Here is a 20,686-nt window from a genome sequence, read left to right on the forward strand (position 1 = left end):
CGAGGCGGACTTAAAAGAAACACTATGTCTGCGTGGCTGGGTTCGGACAAAATGGCCTTTATTGTTTATACAAACTATTTATATATCTTAGACAGTGCAGGTGTTAGACCCTGATAGGTTTTTGTGTCCTTCTTCTTGCTTGCTATTTGCTGTTGCTGTAGGTGCCCGTATGCTGCGGTTCTAAGTTCCGATTCTTCACATCCTGTTTAGATACCTGACAATCTGTGGCTGTCTTAAAGGTACGCGGCTGAGTCTTTGAGGTCAACTAACTTATCTGCAGACCCGCTGCAGACCCCAACAACTGTGCAACTGAATTTTAAAGTATTGTCCTTTTTTTGTTTGTTTCTGAGCTATTGTCTCTCCATTAAGCTGTTTACATACAGGCTCCTTCTCCTAAGGTCATGGTTACCTGAGGTTACAACTACAGAAAGAAGAATATTGCTAGTTAGCCAAAAAATTGAAATCAATATCATACATTTAGCAGCAGCTCATGGATCTCTGACTGATCCAAGCAGCAGCTTGACACTGTTAGTGCAAGTTAGTAATTCACAAATAGAAGCCAAAGCACAGCAGTCCAGCCAGTGACATATTCCTCTGGCTTCTTAACTCCATTCTACACTTAGTCTGTAACCTGCTATGTAGTATCTCACCTCTGCTACAAAGATGCGCTTGTGGTTAAGTAAGAAACAATAGAGGGGAAAAAAAAAAAGAGATATAAACATATACACAGAGTGTGGACTGTGAATATCATTCTTCTCCTAAAGAGGTGAATGCCTTGCTGTCCAGAAAACTTATTATGTTGATCTGAATACCCTGGAGTTGATTTAATAGCAATAGTGGCAAAGTCCCAGTAGTTTAAATTTTTTAGAAACATGACTGATCTTTTCCATCTAATAACTGCATGTGGACCATATTGGTGGCTGCTTTAAAATTATGTGAATAATGTGATTCACTTAGTACTTTCTTCCACTTAACTGCAGTGGAACTGATGACGTGCGGAATTAGACTCTATAACTCGAAAGTTATAAAGTAGGTATGTTTATTGCGCGCAGATGCACGGGGGATCGCTCCTCCACAAGCGTGCATACCCGAAGTGACGAACCATCTCACATTTATACAATGAACAAATGAATATTCAATTAACGCCTATACATATTCGTTACCTAAACCCCGCTTCGTATGTTAATTAGCTGATCAGTCCGTTTCCTGGAATGTGGTGGTCTTGCAGGTTTGTAGGTGATTCATGTTCTTGTGACCATCCGATCTTCTTCAGGTGATTCATGTCCTTGTGACCACCCGATCTTCTTCAGGTGATTGTGACCACCCAATCTTTTCCAGCAAGGAGACTTAGCACTCCCTCCCTCTAGATAGCATTTGAATGTCTCTCATCTTTTCTTATTCTCTTTTAAATAGCCCCTTTGTTAGAGGAAGAAGGGCAGGCGTCTCCCCGTCTCCCCTTTGTTAGAGGAAGAGGGGCAGGCGTCTCCTCAAAACTGTAGTTGTCACCGCACCCATGACTAGTCACCATACCCACATTCCTTAAGCAGACACATACAATCACAATCCATGTCCATTATCCCCATTTCACATTATTTCTCCATATCACTGAAATAAACTGTATTGCACATTTGCCATATTTCTTGATATTTCTACAGTTCCTAAAGTGCAAAGCACACAGTTTCCATTTAAAGAAAATAGTACTGAAGAAAAGTGAAAATTTTTGAAAGTGTGAGGTTTGAAAATATGAACATGAAAAGTATACATCACTATGAAATGACTGTGAGGAGCCCAATTTCAGTATTGGGTTCCCCCCTCCTCAAAAACAAACAAACAAACAAACAAATGAAACATACCTGTTTGATTCATAAAACACACAGTCTTTTGTGACTTAATTTACAGTTTTAAAACACTTTCACAGAAAATGCCTGGGAAAATGCTTGCAGAATTGTAGCCTAATGTATCTCATCTATGTGGTATCTTTTGCCCTTAATGTCCCAGGCAGCTGTTAGCAGCAGAAATCTTGTATATTATGGTACAGATAAACCCCTTTCAACAGCACATCTGTGCTGCTACTGTTATTAGTACCTTTCATAATAATGTAAAGGTTAGGTAGCTGACCTTTAGATATTTCTTGTTATTGTTAGCTGTTTCTTCCAAATCAGTTTGACCTTGTGTGACTGTCCAAAGGTTAGTACTTATCCTAAAGTACCTGAAGTAGAGATTTCTGTCATGCTGCCTAGAGTTGCAAAAAGATTGTAATTTCAAGTTTTGTGGCCCACTCCAGTTTGATGCCACAAAACATATCCAAAATATCATCAATAACTGCTTATTTTCTCTACAGTATTTTGAATGTTCTGTTTTGCAGGCGTGTACTTTTAAGCTTTGACAGGAGATAATAGGACAAGAGTGGGGCATGCCTCACTCTGAAACAATGCAGCTTGTTTTGAAAGGAGGCAGATCAATAGAGCTATTTATTTAAGCCCACAGACCAGTTTAAACTAAAATGATTCACAATGCATGCTAGGGAGATCCAGCTTCCATTCTCTCTGGGGAAGACATTTCTGCTTTCTTTATTACAAAATCCTTATCTTCAAAATTTTAAAATGAAGTAAGTTAAAAAAATCCCCAAAAGGAGATATTTTGGCACTGCTTTGTCAAAGGACAGGACTGTAAAGTTTAAAATAAGATCAAACAAAAGAATATATCTCCTTACACCAAGAAGCACTATGTGAGCAAGTGCCCCCTCTACCCCTGCGCTGTTTCGGAAATGGACTATGGGTAACATCATAGGAAAGATGTTAGTAACTTACGGAGCTGTTCATGTTCCCAGAAAATGAGCTTAGTTAGTTAGTTAGTTAGTTAGTTAGTTAGTTATTAAAAGGAATATGCTTTATTTGTTTGTGCGTGGGGGACATGTTCTATAGCCTTACAAATTGTTGTCACTTTGCAGTCAAACACAGAAGCACTGAAACTTAAATTCAGCCAACTTATATCCCACCTAATCCTTTGTTTTTTTCCCCCTCTCTAGTTCAAGTAAAAGGAGTTGTCAAGATCTTTTGCTATCAGAATTACGCAGTATGTGTATTGTGGGAAACAACTGACAGCCTGATCCTCAATCCTTCAGGACCAGGGAACTCTCTGGTGGCTTTGCCTGGCTTCCCTTCAGGTGTGTACTCAGTTTCTTCCCTGAATGGGGTTTGGGATGCAGCTAAGGTATAACATAGAGAACCACAACAGGAAAACCTCAAATCGTAGCAATCTGCCCTGCAGTGTAGACACTGCTGCTCCAGGTCTACAAGATATCCTGGCCCAGAAAGTGAGTACAGGGCAGCAGTCTTTGGAGATACTGTTCAGCAAGTAATTAACCAAGGCTGCTCAGACATCTTTTTATTTTCTCCAGCTAGCACACTGATTACATCTCTCTTGGGTGAAACACTTGGGTGGCATTCACCACTGCTCATTTTCTACAGCAGAAACAGGTGGGAAAGTAGGCAGAAGAGTCCATGAGTGTGACTGGTTTTGCTTATGCCAGCTCAGGATTATCACAAGACAGACTGGCCTTGTCTTCTGCAGGCCTTGTAGCAGTCAGACAGTGGTCAGAACATTGGAAAGCCTTTGACAGATATCTCTTTCATCTAACCACACCTGCATTACTAAGTAGAACTCACAGTGTGCCCTGTGGTGGTGAGAATGGGAGGACTGGAAGACTAAACTAAACTATTTAGAGGTAATCTCAATGGTAAGAAAGGATGAATCAAGGAATGGAGGTAAGAGCAGGAGTTCTCTCCATTGGCCCTCTCAGCCATTTTATCTCCTGCCTCAGTTGTTTGCCTGGTATTTTTTGTGCATTTCTCATGTTGATGTCTCTGTCATAGGTTGCATTCCATTTCTGGGAATCAGCAGTGACAATAAATGTAACCAACAGTGTCAGGAACCAATGAAGTTGCTCCAGGTTTCCACTTAAAATGATTTTTCTCTTCTCCTCATCTTCACTCAGTCATCTTAACAAGGCCAGGAACTAAGAGTCTTTCTGACAAATAATTCCCCTTGGATCTCATCACAGTCTCATTGCCGTCCCTTTATCAAATTAGTAGCCCTGACCTATTCATCAATATAGCAGCAGCTAAGGAAATAACTAGAAAACTGTTTTTTTCTGCCCTGATTAAAAAAGTAATATTTCAATAGTTTGCTGTGCTTGTAATGTTGGATATTTGACCAAAATAGAGAGGAAATGCAGGACTGAAAAAAGGCCTTTGTGGCTGGAGGTAGGACAGATTGCATATTACAACCTCCGTAACCAAACCTCTTTACCTTCTACATCCAGTTTTAAATGGGAATGTCTCCAGTTTTGCCATTTTAGAATCACAGAATAATAGGATCATTTATATTGGAAAAGGTCTTTGAGATCATCAAGTCCAATTGTTAACCCAGGACTGCCAAGTGCACCACTAAACTATGTCCCTAAGCACTGCACCTATGTGTTTTTTGAACATCTCCAAGGATGGTGATTCCACCACCTCCCTGGGCAGCCTGTTCCAATGCTTCACCACCCTTTCAGTGAAAAAGTTTTCTTAATATCCAGTCTAAACCTCCCCTGGTGCAACTTGATGGCGTTTCCTCTTGTCTTGTTACTTATTATCTGAGAGAAGAGGCCTACTCCCACCTGCCTACAGCCTCCTGTCAGGCAGTTGTACAGAGCAAATTTCATACCATAACACCAGAACAAATGCTCTAAAATACAATTTACTCTTTAACAGAGAAAAAAAACCATGATGCCCCTTTTCAGCTCACTTGACTGCTGCAAACTTAAACCATGGCTACCGCTATGCAAGATATATTCTCCCATGTGTGTCAAGAAGAAGTAATTACAAATACCTGTGTTGTACAACAGAAATGGCAAATGTGATTACATTGTTATGAAAAAAGAATAGAAATGTAATCTAAATGTGTTCTGTATTAATGTACAGAGGCTGTGGTAAGATTATAAGGTACATAGTGTTGTCCATGTCCTAAGCTGGAAATACACTAAGAAAAATATTCTAGTGTGATTTCCATGACTAGGATGAGCTGAGCTAGCCATTTCAAAGTGTGCCACTCGCACACTGAAACAGGGGCTAGCTGAGAGCTGAATAGGTGGAGACATCATCGTAGTCTCTGCATTCTGTTCGACAGGGGTTACACCAGAGGAGCCAGAGAGGAGAGGCTGCCACTCTTTCCTTGTTCTGCCAATCCTGAGTAAGCCAGCCAGCATGACCATGTGACAGAAGAGGGAAAGGAGTTGTTTCAGGAAAATAAACTGAGATTTCTTCCTTTGTGAATTAACTGATAAATAGCCAAACATTAACAAATTGCTGTACTGCACTTTACTTAGGACAGGTGATGAAGCACTGTAATTAGTAAACGTTTCCATACTTGTACCGTACACTTGAAGTGTTGTGCACTGCATACTGTTTCACTCAATGCATCTTCATGAATGGTGGAAACTCATTTCATATTTTGCAATGTCTGAGTACAGTTAAAATTACTCCTTCAAGTATGTACTACCCTATATTTCCCAGCACTGTGCTTCATTTGCTGTTGTTCTAGCTGGTTGCTGGGCTTTAGTATGTTATGCAAGGGTTTCCTGCGACCATGATTTTGTGCCATCTGCAAACTTTGCCATCTTACTTTTCAGAAATCTCTCTCAACGAGAAACCTCCTTCATAAATCTGCATTTTAAAATCAAAACAAATCAGATTTGCTGGAGGATCCAAATGACAGGTTTCAGTTTTACAGTAAACATTGAGTTCTGATTCATGAATCTCAGAACTTAATAAACCTTGCTCGTGAAAATGTTGCTGTAGACTGTTACATTCTTAAAATGGCTTCCAAAGTCTAGGAAATGTGTTTTTTCATAGAATCATAGAATCACAGAATATCAGGTTGGAAGGAACCTCAAGGATCAACTGGTCCAATCTTTTGTGGCAAAAACATGGTCTAGACAAGGGTGGCCCCACACACTGTCCAGTTGAATCTTAAAGGTGTCCAATGTTGGGGAATCCACCACTTTTCTGGGGAGATTATTCTGATGGCTGATTGGTCTTATTGTGAAAAGTTCTCCTTTTGTGTCCATTCAGAATCTTCCCAAGGGTGACTTGTACGATTACCCCTCTCTTTTTCCATGTGATTCCTTGTAAAAAGGGAGTCTCCTTCTTCTTTGTAGTCACCCTTTAAATACTGGAACATGTTTTCTTATTTTCTCAAGGCTGAACAAACCCAGTTTTCTCAGTCTTTCCTCATGTGGCAGGCTTCCCAGTAGTTTGATCATCTTTGTGACCCTTTTCTGGGCCCGCTCCAGCCTGTCCATGTGTGGTTTTTTTTTTTATAATAGGGACCAAAACTGAACATCCCGGCTGTGGCCTGACAAGCACAGAGCAGAGTGGAATAATGGCTTCTTTATTTGTACTGATGATGTGCTTGTTGATGCAACCTAGCACCCTGTTGGCTTTCCTTGCTGTAGCAGCGCACTGTTCACTTATATTGAGATTGCTGTCCGCCAGGACTCCTAAGCCCATTTCCACAGAGCCGTTCCCCACCTGGGCAGATTCCAGCCAGTGCTGCACTGCTGGATTATATTTTTCCAGGTGCAAGACCTTACACTTTTTTCTGTCGAGCTTCATAAGGTTGTTGTTAGCCCACTTTTCCCAGCCTACCCAGGTCTTCCTGCAGGGTGGCTCTCCCTTCCCCACTCCGTTTGTTATCATCAGCAAACTTCATCAGGGTGCCCTTACTCTCATCATCCAGATCACTTACGAAGCTATTAAACAGCCTTGGACCCAGTATCAATCCCTGGAGGACCCCAGTTGTGACAGGTTGCCAGTTTGAAAAGGAGCTACTTACCACCAGCCTCTGGGTGTGGCCTGCGAGCCAGTTCCCCACCCACTGCATGGACCACTTGCCTAGACCATAACACATCCCTTTCTCTAGGAGAAGGCTGTGGGAAACCATATTGAAAGGCTTGGAGAGATCCAGGTAGACAGTGTCCACTGCTCGCCCCACATTAACTGAGCAAGGTACTTTATTGTAGGTGGTGATCAGGTTTGTTAAGCGCAATTTGACCTTAGTGAATCCATGCTGGCTTTTCCCAATCACGTACTTCATGTGACTTGTGATAGCCACCAGGAGGATTAATTGCATAACTTTCCCAGGGACTGAAGTAAGACTGACGGGTCCATAATTTCCTGAATGTTCCTTTAATCCCTTCCTGTAGATGGGGTTGACATCAGTCTTCTTCCAGTCCTCTGGGATGTCCCCTGATCTCCATGACTTCTCAAAGATTATGGAGAGCAGCCTCTCAATGACATCAGCCAGTTCTCCTAACACCCACAGGTGGATGTTGTTAGGGCCTATCAATATGTAGGAGTGAAGCTGCTGTAATTGTTAACATACCAACTGTTCCTTTACTGATTTCGAGTCTGTGTTCGCAACAACCTGGATTTTTGTTCCTGGGCCCTGGGGCGCAACAGTGCTGGTAAAAGCAGACATGAAGAAAGTATTGAGAACCTGTGACTTTTCAGCATTGTTGGTGACTAATTCACCTCTCCTGTTTAACAATGGACCAATGTTTTCCTTCTGTTTCTGTTTGTTGTTCATGTACCTGAAGAACCCTTTCTTCTAATTTTTGACACCTCTGGCTATTTTAAATTCAAGCTGAGCTTTTGCTCTTCCAACTACATCTCTGCATGGTCTGGCAATACCCTTGTAGTTCTAAATGGGTATTCATGCACTTTTCCATCTTTGGTACACTTGTTTTTTTGTTTTGAGCAGACTCAGAAGCTTGCAGTTAAGCCAAGGAAGTCTCTTGCTCCACCTACTTCTCTTACATTTAATGGGGATGAATGGTTTCTCTGCCTCCAGGAGACCCTTGCTAGGTCCTTTATCCTGTATGGAAGCTTCCCACAGAATCCCTTCCAGCTGAGCTCTGAGTGAGCTCAAGTTTGCTCTTCTAAAATCTAAAACCTTTGTCCTAAAACTGACCATCAGCCCGCTCAGCAGGATCCCAAACTCCACAATATTGTGATCGTTGCAGGCAACACTATCACTAACCAAGCGAATTTTCTTGGTTTGTGAGTTGCAAGTCCAGCAGTGCCTCATTCCTGACTGGCACATCTGATATTTGTATGAGGAATCAGTCCTCTACACATTCCAGGAACTTATTGGATGACATGTGAGCGGCTGTATTGTTCTTCCAAGAAACGTCTGGGTAGTTGAAGTCGCCCATAAGGTCCAGGTTCTGATGACTTGAAGCCTGCTTAAGTGACCTAGATACTGCTTCATTTGCCTTATAATCTTAGTTTGGAGGACAGTGGCAGATGTCTACTGTAGGATCTCCCTTAAAGACTACCCCTCTGATCTAGACCCAGAGGCATTTGATAGGGCTTCTACAATTACTGTAGTTAACTTCTGTATGTTCAAGTATTTGCTTAACAGAGCATGAGTTATCCTCCTCTCTTTCCCTGCCTGTCTTTATAAAAAGCCATCCATTGTAATTTTCCAGTCATGTGAGTTGTCCCACCATGTTTCAGTTATTCCTGCAATATCATAACTTTCTGACTGGGAATGGATTTCCAGTTCCTCATGTTTATTTCCCAGACTGTGTACATCGGTATACATACACTTGAGGTGGTTGGTCTTCTGGTTTTCATCTTGGCAGGCAGTTAAGGAACACATATCACTGTTCTAGTTGGCCTGGATTATCCCCTTGTTGGATGTGGTGATGTGAGCATTGACACACCCCTCCCCTCACATCCTGCAGTTTAAAACCCACCCCACCAAGCTGGCCAGCCTGCTGCCAAAGATCCCCTTGCTTCTTCTAGGCAGGTGGATCCCATCCATCCCTAACAGGCTGTTGTCATTGAAGAGTGTCTTGTTGCCATAAAAGCCAAAACCCTTACGATGACACCAGCCACGGAGCCAGAAGCTGATGTGCATGGTACATCTATTTCTGGCTGCACCCTTTCCTCTCACTGGTAAAACGGAAGAAAAGAGAACTTGGGCACCAGTACCTTTCACTTGCATCCCCAGGGGTTTGTAGTCTTCCTGGATCCTGCCCAGGTTCTGGCTTGCAGTGTCATTTGTGCCCACGTGAAAGATAGCAATGGGTGGTAGTCTGTGCTCTTGACAAGTTGTGGCGGCCTCTTGGCACCACCTCGGACCCTGGCCCCCCGAAGGCAGCACACCTCTCGTGCCTCTGTCGGGCTGGCTGACCGGCGCCTCCGTGCCCCGTGACAAGTCACCCTCTACAAACCCTCCGCGTTTCTTTTTGCGGTACCCACTGTGCGCTGCTGGTGCAGTTTCTCCTTGCAGACCTTGCTTGTGCATGTCTATAGCTGTCAAAGCTTCACATCTGTTTTTGGTTGTAACGCTGGAGGGTGGGGACTGAAGCAGGATCCTCCTGTTGTGGGTCACCATGGTCCAAGGTGCCTTGTTCTCTGTGGTGTCTGCTACAGGAGCATGGTTCTGAAAACACCTGTCCTTGTCTCAGTCCCTCTAATACTGTGCAGACTTTTAATGTTTCCTGCAACTTTGCCACCTGATGTAACAGATTATTAACCCTTGCACATCTGTTGCAGGTACTTACCTTTTCTCCAAGAGAAAGACCTGGGTGCTCTGGTGTCTCCTTCCTTAACAGTTCCATCCGGGTGGAAATGTCAGATATCTCAGGGATTTTCTCTGTAGCAACACTGGTTTTAATCCTGAGGTGAGTGCCCACCATCCTGGCAGAGACCTAAAGCACTTTCCTGGGCTGAGGGTCTACAAGCTGGGTAAAGGGCCCTTTCTCATGTGCCCTTCTTTCTGCATGAACTGTACAAACTGTGCACTCTCTGGATCATTTTTTGCATGCCCTGTTCATAGCATTCCTCCTTTTTAATTATATTATCAATGTGTTAGAATAGTAATCATACACAGAGTTAGATAAGGTCCCATTTCTATTAATTTGCTGTAGAAGATAAGGGAGTTCCATGTTTCTGTTTGGGAAGTGTTGCATTGTTGTCTCCCATGAAGGCTCACCAGATGTGACTAGGCTGATGATCTTTGTAGGTGCTTAGCAAGAAGCATGGGTTGGGGAGGAAAGTTGGAGAATTAAAATGTCAGAAAAGGGTGACAAACTCTGAAGGAAGATAAGTGTGCATCAGAAAAATGTCAGGGAAGTTGGTCAGAAATAATGTTTTATCTAACAAATTATTATCTTAAAAGCACAGCAGTTTTCATATGCCCAAAGATGTAATAAGCATAAAACAACAAAAAATTGCTGTGAGCTTTGGTCACTTACTTGCAGACAAATCCATTTAAAAGCTCAGTAGCAGAGTGAAAATCCTTGTTCGGAATCCCAGTCTCAGCAGGGAAGCCGGTGACACATGTACCTCAGCTTCTCTTGGCAGAAACGATTGCTTTGGAAAGGGTAGTGAAAATGGTGGAGTCTATGCTGTAGTTCCTTTGTCTGCCCTTGCTGTGATGTTTATTTTGTTGATAAAGAATGTAATTTTCCAGAGGTGTTAACCCAACACTACCCACAAGCTCACTGATACTATGATGGTGGGGATGAAGGCAGGGAGGGAAGACAAAACATCAGTTCAGCACGGGAAAAACCTGTATTGCTAAGTATTCCTAATGATCAGAGGAGCAGGCTATAGAGACTTACATCAACTGTATCAGCCTTTAAAAGAAGTGAAATAAGAACATGAATTAGCTGTCTTTATCTGAACAATAATACCAGATCTTAAGTCCTTCAATCTTTCTGTGGTAAGCTTTATTACACTTGCTGTGTCTCTGCCTCATACTCCTGTATAGACCAGATTGAATTTAACAAATGTATATGAAGAATGACAGCTGATGCTAATTTAATGTGCTAGAAGCTAAATCTAATCACAGATACTAAAGTAATGGAGATGATAAAAGTATGCAGATCCCTGAAGTAGTAAAGAGATTAAAAAAGGCTACACAGCTCCTTCGTCTATTACTGCTAGAAAGCTGCACAGTACTTCAGATACATTGACTCTAGCGCCTAAAGGAATTTTTAATAAACCGAGTAAGTAACTAAAGTAGTCTAGCTGATCCAATTGTCCTGCAATCCCTCAAACTGCTAGGCTCCCTCATGAAAGACATTCAACGAATACTAACGAATACCCCTTTCCCCACCCATACGTACAATGCTGACCACAGAGATCCTATGAACTTCCCTGAATTTCAGCTAAATGTAGAAGAAGTACAGTCAACCATGTTTTGAATAGGAATCTTTAAAAACATGATAAAATCAAGTTGCTGAGTCCCTGGGGAATACACACCAAAGATCTGAAAAACATTTGGTTTAATATCTGTAGATGAAAGTGGTGGACCAGCAGCTCCCCAGAGAGGCTACTATGGCCAGCCGCTGATGGTAGCTAACAGGAGACTGCAGCTGGGGCCTTTCCTAGCTGAACCTGTAACAACCCTTCTCTGTAGCAGAGCAGGATTAAGGATGAGGCTAAGATAATGGAATTTGTGCACGTCTGGTCTACTTGCTCTGCCTGACCAGAGGACTGATATCATGGTGACAGCTGTCTTCTAAACACTCCCCTTGCAGCAAATGGTGGGCAAGTCTGTCAGCTGCATATGTATACTTAACAGTGACATACTGGCAATTAAGGCAAGAATGAGTCACATTTGTACTCTATACGGGTAAATAGTTCATGAAATACACAAGCGTGAAATGTAAGGGTAGGGAGGTCCTGGTGCAATTAAGGGCAGTTTCAGCAGATTTGTTTTCCCTTTTACAATAGGAAAAAGGAGCACTGTAAGTTTGAAATTACCATACTTATTTTGATTCTTGGAGTAGGTTAGTAATATTCGCTACTTAGATTCTTGATTAAAACAGAAATTCTGGCTGGGTAACAGTAATTAGTAACTAAACATTTATTAAAATAATAAAATAGATGAAAGGTGCTAAATTTAAGTACGAATTTTTGGAAACCTCACCCATGGTTTGTATAGTTTTAATAAAAGTCTGAAGCATTAGTGGCATTATTCAACTCTAGACCAGGGTCAGGCTTATGGCTTGCTGCAGTTTGCCACATATGGGCTTGAGAAAACAATAATGAAACATTTCTCTGAAAAGGGGAGTTAAACAACAGTTGTCATGCTAAGTCTGGAGAAATGGTGACTTAATCTCATGTAAACACTTTAAAAAAAATCAGATTTTTTTTTCCTGAAGTTTTGCTCTTCTATGGATCTGGAGATTGGTTTTTGAAAGCTGGTATACATACTCAGACACAAGGAAGAGACAGAAAGATGCTGAATTAGAAAAAATATTTAATGGAAATTTTAAACCAAATCCAAATAAAGAAGAAGCTAGAACACCTACTTTTTAGGAGGAGGTAGCTCCTGCCCAGTGATAACATCCATTGAAAGCATTTTGAATCATTCTTCAGACATCAATCACAATCAAGGCAAATTCAGCAAACCTCAAGGTCTACAATCATATTTACTTGAGTCAGTTTGTGCTGCTATATCCATTTGTGACATTCCTGGGTTCTGTTCTTGATTTTAGTCACACTGCCCATTTCTCTGCTGTTTACTGCTCTCATTCTCTATCTGACTTCCAACATGGAAAGACCAAGGTGAACGTAACTGATTTTTTTTTTTAATTATTTTTTTTTTTAATTTAGTCTACTCAGGATCACCACCAACAAAAAAGTGAGGGAAAGAAGTCATCAGTTTTTAAGACAGATTCCTGTTCTCTGCCACTTTTCTTGAAACATTTCTTCAGCTTTGTTTGCTCAGGTACTGTTCCCATCAGAGGAAAACTGCACTGTGCCACCGTGTCAGTGGCAGCAGCAGGATTTAGTGGTTTTGCTGCTACTGTGCTGCTGCTCCACCTGTCAGCCGTGCTCTGCAGGAGGCATGCTGTTTGTCTTGACACTTTTTCTCCTGCAAAAAAAGCAGGAAGATCTGCCTCTTATCTGGGTAACTGGAAGGACTTTTTTGGGTCTATCTATAGGTTGGTATCTATCCCTGAAGATGACAATATCACTTGTTTAGGAAGCTCCATTAGCTCCATTGGCTCACTAGCCCGTACTCCTTTTTGTAGCTCATGACAGTGGCTGTTTCCTGATCTCAGTATATTTTTCACCTCTTTAGTTCTGCTCAGCTTTGTATTTTCAACTTTTTTTTTTTCTTTTTTGCAAACACTTATTACAGGGCCATTTCATATCAGAAACTGATTTTCCATATGATACGTCTTCTATATTTATTTTCTCATGGTATTGTAATACATAAACTTTTTCAGTCTTCACTTGTTTTAAAAACAAAAATGAAGTTAAACTGCATCTTAAAGTGTATCATTTTAGAAAGAATTTATTCTGCCCAATAAAGAAAAAAGCACTATCTTTGGCAGCAGTAATAGGTACTTTTGAATGTATAGCTTGATGTTTACTATGAATTTTCAAAAACTAGGAGTGTATCAATCTTGCTTAATACTTCCCTGGACTGTGATACACATCCTCCCCATTATAGATGAATGGAAAAACTATTTTTCTTGGAGACTAACTGTACCTAACACTCAATGACCAGCTGTGTATTAATTTTTGTAAAAATTAATACTGAGGCCACACTCCTTATGTGTTTGTGCAATGACCTGCAAGGTTGGGCCATGTCGTTGAGAGGCACAGTTCATGGGGTTCAGTTGGTTTGTATTAAAACTGAATCAACATGAATTTTCAGTAGAATATTTACAGAAAGTCTTTGTACCTTTCAGCATTTCTTGCTAACAGAGTTTTGAAGTCCTCATGGAGTGTAACTATGATGTCTAGACACATGAATCAGGTTGCAGAACCAAAAGAATTACTTGTGCTTGTGCAACCCTACCACTGTTTCATATAGTTTTAGTAGATAATAAAAGCAATTTCTGTGTTAAACTTCCTGGCAAGCTTTTGAAATAATTCAGAGAAAATGTAACATTTTGTGCTCACATCAGTCAAACCTACTTCTTCTTAAACATTGTATTTTCTAGTGGACTAGTGTGTTAGCTTCCCCAAGGAGCTTTCATGATCTCCCTCTTAGGGCTGGAAAGGTTTTGAAGACTTTTCACAGTTGTAGTTCTTTCCTCTTCCTTCCCTACTTCTTTATTCCATCAATTTAAAATTCTGCTGTTTCTAAGTATGATACTGCAGAGACAAAATGTCATTGACATTAAATACTCATATTTTTCACATTAAGCTTTTTTGAAAAGCTTTTGTAAATATGCTCTCTGGTACATGGCTTTTAATATTCACGGACTTATTTTCAAAAGAACTATCACACAGCAGTATGGTTTTCCTTGTCAGCTTTTCTCATGGTATATCCTGCCCCTTTCATGACTTGTCTTGATCTGATTTTGTTTTAGACAGAAAAAAAATATTTGATATTTAAGAACTGTAAGATCTTGTTTGGTAGTGCAAAGTAGGACTTTGGCTACAGAGAGACAACTTTGCTCCATTAATTATTTTCCTTGACATTTCTGTCATCATGAGGCAAGTTTGTTTGTTGTGCTTAACCTTCAAGTACGATATGAATTTTTAGAAGAATCATGCAGTGGTCAAAAGCAGTTGCACAAAATAACATCTAAATGCTCTCCTAACTTAGTAATGAAATTATGAAAAGAACCTTTCTTCCTTTCTCCTTCTTTCTTTCATTCTTCTCTCTCTCTGCCCCCACCCCCACGCTCCATCCGTTTCTCTGGGAAGGGTCAGAAGGATAAAAAAGTGATACAGTTGTAGTCTGTCAGTGACACCAGGAGAAGACCACTTCTTTAGCATGCCTGCTCCATGATAGACTCATGATGAACAGCCTCATGCTGACCTGTCCCACACTGCTGGTGAGACTCTCACAGGATGTAGGGGTTCGCTTTTCTCCAGGTGGTGGAGCATGATGTTTTGTTTTTCACTGTGTTTTGTCTTCTTTGTTACAACGTGGATGACCCCTGAAAGATCCTTGAAATAAAGACATTACTTGATTGTAGAGATGATAATGAATCAGTTGTTGTTTGTATTGTACAGGTTGTTTGGGAGCTCCAGCCAAATTTGGTATGCCATAGTGGGCACATCTACTGACTATGCCCTGAAAGGTGTCATTTAAAATTAAATGTGATAGCAAAAGATACAGACTACAGCCTTTTTACAGAGAAGGATATAAGGCCAGAAACATCACAGAAACACCCTCTTTCTTCTATTCTGTTAAACTCATTGGTTCAGAGGCTTCCAGACACCACAAAACCTCTACATCACAGTAATGTGGCTCAAATGAATCGTCCACTTCAGTTTTGCTTTCCATGTAATTATTTGTTTGAGAGGTTAAACAACATTATTTACAAAACATGATCATGAAGGCATGTATTGGAAAGATGTTAAAACTATGATTTTCTTATGTCTTCATTTTACTTACCTGTTTACAGGATTTCTGGTGTTTTTTTAAATTTTAGTTCCTTATGGTTCATAGACTGCTACCAGTTCTGATTTAGCTCAACCAAAGTCACACCTGCCCTTCCCTCCCTTTGTTGCTCATTGTGTACTTTAAAAATAGGAAAAGGAACATGAAAAACATTGTGCTCTTTTTTGTAACCACTTCAATCACCCTTACCAATATAAGGCCTAGAGAAGTTGTGGATGCATCAAGAAGCTGTGGGTGTCCCATCCCTGGAAGTGTTCAAGGCCAAGCTGGAGGGGTCTTTGAGCAACCTGGTCTAGTGGAAGTTGTCCCTCCCCATGGCAGGGGGTTGGAACTAGATGACCTTTAAGGTCCCTTCCAACCCAAACCTTTCCATGATCCTATAATTCTATGGGGCACTGACTGATGAGGAACAAAGTGCTGTCAAAAGCACTGAATATACCAACAGAGCTCAAGAGAAACATATTTATTGCTTCTGATAATTTGAAATTTTGTTATTCTTAGTGGATAATCCTGATATTGGAAGGTAAAAGGTAGTATTTTTCTCAACTGTATGTCTCTTATCGTTCAGGAAAAAATATCAATGAGAAAATGAAAACTAAAAGGGGTGGCATCCTTTGTATTCATGTCATTTTTAGTAATGCCTTACTTTGACCCCTTGTTATGAAACAGAGCGAGGTCTTAAGAAGATTAGTCAGGATGAGTTTGGTACAATGCTTTGGGTGATGCTCTGTTTGTGTTGAGATAAGATAGATGGCACAGCCTGTTCTGTTCCACTGATGTTAAAGTAAAGGAATGTGCTCTGAATAATTAGAAAATACAAGGTGGGCACCTGAAGGAGATGAGGAGACCAGGAGTCAGGACATCGTTGAACAAAGAAAGTTGAAAGGTTTACTCCACCTAGACCCTGCCTATTATGAATACGATGATTAGATGTCAAAATCAAATGAATATGTATGTAAAGATGTTGTAACGTCTCACGAAAACTGTATAAATTACCTGACTTTTCACTGAAAACTTTGGAGCTCGTTTGTCCAATGCGAATTGACTAGCTCCCCAGTGTTGCATGAAATAAATACCTTTGCTGCTTAAAGACAAAATTTGTCTCTGTGCAGTTACTCTGTGCCAGTTTGGCATCAATTTGGTGAGCCAGGCAGGACAACTCTCCACCTGTGCTGGAATCCAGGGGCCTGGGGACCCTCGGGGCCCCTGACTGCATCTTTGGTCTGTGAGACTCCCCTACACCTCAGCTTCTCACACAGGTGGACTGCACAATATAAAAGGTATTTATATTTATTCTTTGGTTTGAATTTGGTTGAGTTTGTCCCTGAAGACGAAAGATGGGACGCCATCTCGCAGGGCTGAGAAAAGGGATGCCTTCTGAAAAGGGTAATAGCCCTGTTTGATTGTCTTAAGATTTGGGAAGCTGAAAACTTCCTTTAGGGCGTCTTAAGATCTGGGGAATTCCTAGAATGTAACAACTGAAATTGCACTCTGTATGTTGTTTATGTGTTGTCTTGTTTCATGTTCAAAATTAGAGTTATGAATCGTATGTGAAAAAACTAGTTCTGGTAATTCTAAGGGAACAGCTGAAAACTTAGCATGCTGCTTAGGACCCAAAATTAGAATTTGGGTTTTTTTTTGGCAATTGTTCATTGAAATGCATACTTTGTGTGGTAACACAAACTGTCAGTGTTCCTAGAGTTGTATGTAAGTGAATCGTACTGTGTAACACACTGCCCGTGCCACTGAGGACTGCCCGGAGAGTGGGGTGCGTGTGAAAGATGCAGTTTAATTGTGAAGTGAGTGGGGAGCCCCGATCTGCGTGTCTATGTTCCCCGTGAGAGGCCAGCCAGAGATGGACAGAGTGATTGAAAAATCAACGTATGAAGTGGTGGAATGCATAATTAGAAATTAGAACAGGAAACTGTGGACAAAACCTTAGAACTAACATCATTTGGAAAAAGCACAAACTAGCCTCTGCACTTAGTGTTGTGGGTGCTGTGTGTATACTTGAACAAAGGGTGGCAACTGACAAAGATATATTATCTCCTCCTAAAAAAAAAAAAAAAAAAAAAAAGAGGTCTTGAACTGTGCTGTATGCTCTGAGATATGTACGGTGCCACCGATAGTAACTAACATTGTAGATAGATATACCAGACTCATTAGGGTGATGGGGAGTGGACCGAGCAAAGAAATCAATACCAAAACACTGTTGGGATGTATTTTGAAGCACTGGAAAGAATTGGGTGGAATTTCTGGAGGATATTTTATCAAAAAGAGATTTTCAAAATACTGTCAGAAATGGTGGCCTCTGTATACATTAGGTGATGGTGAAAAATGGCTGCCTGAAGGAAGTCTTAATTACAAAACAATTTTACAGCTTATGCAGTTTCTCCGTAGAGAACAAAAGTGGGATGAAATAATGTATGCAGATATGTTTTTCACATTGTGAAGCCATACAGAGTGTGGCAGAAGGACTGCGAGATTAATATAACACCACCTGATTCTTTGATTTTGGCTCTAGAAAAGGATAGGAAAAAACTGAGACCTACACTACAAAGATGCTCTTGTTGAAATTTTTGTGTAATATATAATTGCTATGTTGGGGGGGGGGGGCGGGTGAGGGGGTGGGAAGAGCTTTAGATTGTGGCTCCTCGTGTGGAGCCACCGCAGTGAAGCATGATGCAAGATAAAAACTTTCCTAATGTAGAACCTGAAGTGTGTGTCGGGGAGGGAGTCAAGGACCCTGTGAAGTTAAAGTATTGGGGTGAGTTTGTACAAACTCCCACACCTACTCGAAGGTGCTGACGTGCGGAATTAGACTCTATAACTCGAAAGTTATAAAGTAGGTATGTTTATTGCACGCAGATGCACGGGGGATCGCTCCTCCACAAGCGTGCATACCCGAAGTGACGAGCCATCTCACATTTATACAATGAAACAAATGAATATTCAATTAACACCTATACATATTCGTTACCTAAACCCCGCTTCGTATGTTAATTAGCTGATCAGTCCGTTTCCTGGAATGTGGTGGTCTTGCAGGTTTGTAGGTGATTCATGTTCTTGTGACCATCCGATCTTCTTCAGGTGATTCATGTCCTTGTGACCATCCAATCTTCTCCAGCAAGGAGACTTAGCACTCCCTCCCTCTATTTGAATGTCTCTCATCTTTTTCTCATTCTCTTTTAAATAGCCCCTTTGTTAGAGAAAGAAGGGCAGCGTCTCCCCGTCTCCCCTTTGTTAGAGGAAGAGGGGCAGGTCTCCTCAAAACTGTAGTTGTCTCCTCAGAGCTGTGTGCCTATGTGACCAGACACCGCACCCATGACTAGTCACCATACCCACATTCCTCGAGCAGACACATACAGTCACAATCGATGTCCATTATCCCCATTTCACACTATTTCTCCATATCAGTGCGGCTGAGTCCTGCTGGACCCATGGCAGGCCGCTTGCTGTTTGCCTGCAAAGGCATGATAGGTAAGAACACAGACTTAAAGCAACAAGGAGCAGATTTGCGTTCAGGGTAAGAAAGAGTTAAAGCAGAAGTGCTGTTGCAGAGGCAGGCTTGTGTAACCTGCCGAGCAGGAAGAGCATCTCCTGCTCCAATCCTTCTGCTGGTGAGGAGGAGGGGGTTGCTGTTGCTGAGATAGAACAGAAGGACCTGACAATGTTACTCTAAGTGCTGCAGCATTTGCAGTACAACAGGACCGGTAACGGCCCCTTCAGGGCAGGCAGTGGGTCTGAGGAGAATAAAGGTGAATCTTTGATGGGGAAATTTAGATGCTTGGAATTTGGTTGTGAAAGACTTATCAGGATGATCTAATAGGACTAGAAAAAGGTTTGACTAGGAAAGTTGATAGAAGGAACCGGGAACGTGTACAGAAGGTAAGAGAAGAAGAGCTGGGGTGTGCTAAACTGGTAGAGGAGACAAGGCAGAGGCAGAGGAGGAATGTCAGGCAGAAGTGAAAGAGTGAATCCCTCTCCTGTGGGACTGGATCAGTGTGCATATGTAGGGAAAGTGGGCACCGGAAGCGAGATTACCCTAAACTAAAGAACCATCAAGGGGTTCTGTGACTGGATTAGAACTAGACTGCCAGGGACCTGGGGAATCTACCCTAGTGGCTCTACTGGTTAATTTAAAGCTAGGGACTAGAGAAAGATGAGGTGAATTTTTTGGTGGATACAGAAGCAACTTACTTGGTGTTAAACTTCAATAAGAAAAGAATATGTTACAGTTGTGGGAGCTACTGGCCACCAGGAAAAAACATTCTGAAACCTTTAAAGTACAAATGAAGAAAACAAATAGGAATGCCAAATTCACCAAAATCTTTGTTGGGATGAGATTTATTAGAACATCTAGTCATTTAGAGAAGGAGAAATGGAAGTTAAAGATCATCAATTAATTACAATCTTGAGCTTATCTTTAATTCAACAGAAAAGTGGAAAAGAGGACCTCCCTGAAGTAAAAGAAATCTTTAACCAGGTATGTCTGGGAATAAATTCCAGGTAAGGTGAAAAATGCTTTGCCTGCTACAGTAGAAATGAAAAGGCGTGGCCTGCCTCGTTTGGATAAAACAATACCCCTTGGTCAGTAGGGCTGTAGGGGATAAAGGCATGAAAACTGAAATGAAATGCACTCTGTAGTAGTTCTACCAATGTAAATCTGTGGGTTTTGCCATGACAGTGACTTGTTATGGGATGCGCAGATGAAACTCTGCATTGACAATGAAGTACAAGGAATAAGGTTGGTCAGGTGCCTCCTACCATAGTCAAGGGCAAGACTGGTTTGGCCACTGCGGAGAACCTTTAGCTCCGCTGTTGGCTGCAACCCAGTAGGCGTTGAGCGGTGGGAACGTATGCCATGCCAGACCTTGGTGTGAGGAATATATGAGGGTCATCCAGGAAGGAAGAACATAATAAGACCCATTGGGCACTGACTCATAGTATAAATATTTAGACTGACAAAATTGGAGGGAGAACATGAGTTGAACTGGGACAATTGGAAAAGGAAATTTTCCGGGGCAACAGTGACAAACTGATTTCTCAGAACTCCCAAGAAAAAAGGGGTTTCGATACATGCTGGTCATGACAGATGTCTTTTCAGGGTGGCCTGAAGCACTCCCTTGCTGAACCAATAAAGCTAAAGAAGTAACCGAAATACTATTATAAGAAAAGTATATAAGAAATAGTACCGAGATTTGGGGTTCCAGCAGACAGAGGCTCACACTTTTGTGCACAAGTC

The sequence above is a fragment of the Falco peregrinus genome, chromosome Z (assembly GCF_023634155.1).
Source record: "Falco peregrinus isolate bFalPer1 chromosome Z, bFalPer1.pri, whole genome shotgun sequence".
Classification (NCBI taxonomy): Eukaryota; Metazoa; Chordata; class Aves; order Falconiformes; family Falconidae; genus Falco; species Falco peregrinus.